This window comes from Arachis duranensis, chromosome 5, assembly GCF_000817695.3.
Source record: "Arachis duranensis cultivar V14167 chromosome 5, aradu.V14167.gnm2.J7QH, whole genome shotgun sequence".
In the NCBI taxonomy this organism is placed as follows: domain Eukaryota; kingdom Viridiplantae; phylum Streptophyta; class Magnoliopsida; order Fabales; family Fabaceae; genus Arachis; species Arachis duranensis.
The window spans coordinates 90,699,814-90,704,101 of NC_029776.3; the positions used below are offsets into that span (position 1 = coordinate 90,699,814).

At 33.2% G+C, this 4,288-nt stretch overlaps 1 protein-coding gene across 2 annotated transcripts in view; it reads left to right on the plus strand.

Annotated features, from left to right (window-relative positions):
* LOC107490450 (uncharacterized) overlaps positions 1 to 2,768 on the plus strand; it is an 8,990-nt gene extending 6,222 nt beyond the window's left edge. For both annotated transcript variants that reach the window (XM_016111232.3, XM_016111231.3), the window contains exon 2: positions 2,535 to 2,768. The gene's annotated coding sequence lies outside the window, so the exon portion shown is untranslated. The remainder of the gene's footprint in view (positions 1 to 2,534) is intronic.
* Positions 2,769 to 4,288: the final 1,520 nt, after the last annotated feature.

The following is a 4,288-nucleotide window of genomic DNA, read 5'->3' on the forward strand; positions in this document are numbered from 1 at the left end:
GTAAGACAACTTCAGATCATTGTGTATTTGTGCAAAAATTTTCTGATGATGATTTTATCATTCTTTTGCTTTATGTGGATGATATTTTGATTGTGGGCAAGAATGCTTTGAGGATTAATGAGTTGAAGAAACAGTTGAGCAGGTTCTTTGCTATGAAGGACTTGGGTTCTGCCAAACAGATTTTGGGCATGACTATTACTCGTTATAGAGATTCCAAGAAGCTTTATTTGTCACAGGAGAAGTACATAAAGAAGGTGCTTCAAAGGTTTGGCATGAATGATGCCAAATGTATTGCTAGTTCTTTTGCTCCTCATTTTAAGTTGAGTACCAAGCAGTGTCCAACCACTGATGAGGAGAAACAAGCAATGGATGAAATTCCTTATGCCTCACTGTTGGAAGCTTGATGTATGCTATGGTGTGTACTAGACCAGACATTGCTCATGCAGTTGGTACAGTGAGTCGTTTTCTCTCTAATCCAGGTAAAGAACATTGGAATGCTGTTAAATGGATTAAGAGATATCTCAAAGGTACAACTAACTTGAGTTTGAGTTTTGGTGGTGAGAAACCTTTGCTAGTTGGCTTTACTGATGCAGACATGATAGGAGATATTAATTCTCGAAAGTCTACTTCAGGTTATTTGGTCAAGTTTGCAGGGGGAGCTATTTCATGGCAGTCAAGGTTACAGAAGTGTGTTGCACTTTCTACCACAGAGGCAGAGTTTATTGCAGCAACTGAAGCATGTAAAGAGTTGTTGTGGATGAAGAAGTTTCTTGCAACACTTGGTTTTAAGCAAGACCGTTATGTCTTGTTGTGTGATAGCCAAAGTGCTATTCATCTTGCCAAGAATTCTACTTTTCATCCAAGATCTAAACATATCGATGTTAGGTATCACTGGATACGGGATGTGTTAGATTCTAAGTTGTTGGAACTTGAAAAAGTTCACACTGATGACAATGGTGCTGATATGATGACAAAAGCATTGTCAAGAGATAAGCTTCAAACATGTTGTTTGATCGCCGGAATGGCGAGGGCCTCCACCAAGTCGAGAGGGGGAGATTTGTTGGGCTTTTCTCTCCTTTGTGAGGCCCAAGCCCAATATTTTGGGGGTGTATTCTTGCACCCTAGTGTCACAACCCTAATTCAGTTTTTGAGGTCTTTTGAGAGAAAGAGAGAATAGCCACCAAGTGAGAAAGAAAGGGAAAAACAGAATTCCCGTTTTTGTCCAAAGCAGCAAATTTCAAATGGCAGTTTCTCAGTTGTTCACCGTTGGATCAGCTTGAAATTTAAACTGCATGTTCCTATCATCTTGTTTTTCATTATGGTCGGTGGAGATATTGATTGGAGATTTGCAGTAGGAGAAATTGGTTTCGCAAGAGAGAAATTAGGTTTCCCGTTTTTACACAGAGCAGCAATCTTGGAACGGCAGTTTCTCATTCTTTCACCGTTGGATCGACGTGAAATTTGGACTGTAGATTCTTCACATCTTGTTCTTCATTCTGAACGGTGGAGATTTTAATTGGAGGTCTGCAGAGGGAGAAATTGGCTTCGACATCAGCTCTGTTTTTTGGGTATATTTGATCTTCTTGCTTCTTATTTGTGAGCTTTGGTGCTTTGATGTTTTGGCTGGTTATATGCACATTTTTGTGCTTTGTTTGAGACTCTCTTGTACCTCATTTGATTATAGTGGAGCTATTTCATTGGTCTGGACGACCCGTGGTTTTTACCTCTCACGTTGAGGGGGTTTTCCACGTTAAAATCTCGGTGTGTTCTTGTTATTGCTTTACTTGCTATATTTGCTTGTTATAGTTGCTGCCATATTGTGTTGTGAGTGCTTCCATATTGTTCTTGTGTTGGACATTGTTGTCGTTTCCGCTGCTAGGCTCTTTCATTTGGCCCTTCATAAATTTGGATCTTTGTTTGTTAAACTCTTATGGGTATTTGTGAGTTTTGATTTTGGAGAAAGCAAGGTTGTGAAGTGAAGGACTGAACTGTAACAATCTTTTTAACTTTTCAAACCCTTTTTTCATCCTTTTTCTTCCAAAACTCTTACCTAGAGTTTTCATTCAGTTGTGTGTATGACCCATGCTCATTACCATAGACTTTGCACTGAAGCAAACGGTGATTGAATTCATATTCAATTTCTGTTTTAATCTCCAACTTGTCTTGTATTAAAATATGTCTACAGCCTATGGTATTTTTCTTTTCAAGGTGCATGCATCAACTTGGTTCCTTAACCGGGTTATGCCTTGAATTCATATGCCTTGGCTCCTTAGCGGGAATATGGATGTCAATAGTTCTATGGAGACCTTTTTTTTCAAAAAAATAAAATAAATTTGTTTTCCTAGAATCTGCTAGTTTACCCATAATAATATTATATTTATTACACATGCAAGAGTAGTAGCAAGGTTCACAGCATTCTTTCCTTCCTTTCTCTTTTTCATTACCAGTAAGCACCTTTTTCTTGTTGGTGTCAAATTTTGCAACATAGACTTCACATTATTCTTGACACTTTTTTGTTCCTTTTGCTGATGCAGGTTTCTAGGTACTTATTCGCAGCCTCTGTGTTTTTAGTAAATGGGATAGTGACTGTGTCCACTGAAATTGCAAATACGTTTTAAAAGTCGCTTGTGTAATAATCGTATAATGTGTTTTTAGTGCTTGTGCTTTTATGTAATCTTAATATCGTATTTGTTAATTATTATGCCACGACGAATCCCTTCTTGGTCACGTTGCTCGTTGGACTATTTAATAAGGCCATTTTGAACATAGTTTCTTTGATATTCTCACATGCTATCTATGCTATGCATTCACGACCAAAAGAGCGAAAAAAAGAGAATTTATTGATATTTTTTTGATAAAAATAAGCTTTTTAAAATATTTATATGTTTTGCAGATATATTTGAAATCTGATTCCATCTATAAATGTGCGGATCGGATTGGATTTAAGCTTAAAAATCGTGGATTTGGATCTCATCCAATCTAATGTTTTTAGTGCGGATCAGATCGAGAGTTTGTTCATATCTGATCCAATCCGATTCGTGTTCATCTTCAATTCTATAAGGTGCCCATAATTGTATATATCAAATTACTACGTGCACATCTAAAATTAGTCACTAAAATCAGTCATTATATATTTTTATATAAATATATAGTTTAATTTATTTTATTGTGTATTTTGTATTTTAATATATATGTTATACCGATAACAGAATAAAAACTTAAATAAGTCAAACATCATTTACATCCTACTCATATATTTTTAATTCTCCCACACATTTTTAATTGTAGAGAGGATGCATTTTATTTTATGGTAAATTGATAATATATATATATATAATTCTCTTCGGCTATCTTATATCTATGTTTACCGTGTATATATCGAATTTTATTTTTTAAATTGATCAAAATTATATTTTTAATATTATTTTATCATTTTAAAAATGATATTTTTATACCTACAAATATTAAATTTTTTATAATTATAAGTATTCGTATTTCGTTTATAGTGTATTTTATACGTATTTCATTTACACTGTAAACGAAATTTACACGTCTCATGATATCTATTATATTTCGTTTATACTGTAAACGAAAGGTACTATATTTCGTTTACACTGTAAATGAAATATGCTTTAAAATGGATTTCGGTAAAAACTTTGGAAATAATGGAAATCGATAAATAATATAATTATTTAATTTATATAAATAAAAAATTCTTTATACACGTGGTTAATTTTTGTATTTTGTATTTTAATATATATTTATTTATTTGTTTATTTTAGTTTTCTATGGTAGCCCTCAAACTTGATTGGTTAACGATTAATTCATAGCGGATTTAATCTCTATTTAAAGGTTTGTCGTTGGTTAATGAGTTGTTGTATATATAATGTGAAATTTGAATTTCGGATACTTATTTAAGCGGACTAAGACTAGTGAGCTTAACAACTAAGACGAATTCAAGTTAGTTAACATGGTTATATATATGTCTTTTTAGTGTTGTCACTTTGTTTATTTTTTTTTGTAATTGGTACCATCTATTTCTTATGTTGTCAAGTAGGATTGACATCCAAACCAAAGTATAACTCGTTAAACCCGTAGGTTATTTGGACCAATTCATTTAAATTCATTCATTTAAATTCGCTTTGTTTATGAACTATAATTTTTTTAATTGGGATTGTTTATGGCCAGTTTGATAGATTAAACGGATGACCTGCTTATATTTTACTTTTTTTAAAAATTATTTTGGCAAAAAATCACTTTTGAATTAAAAAATCTTAAACAAACAATG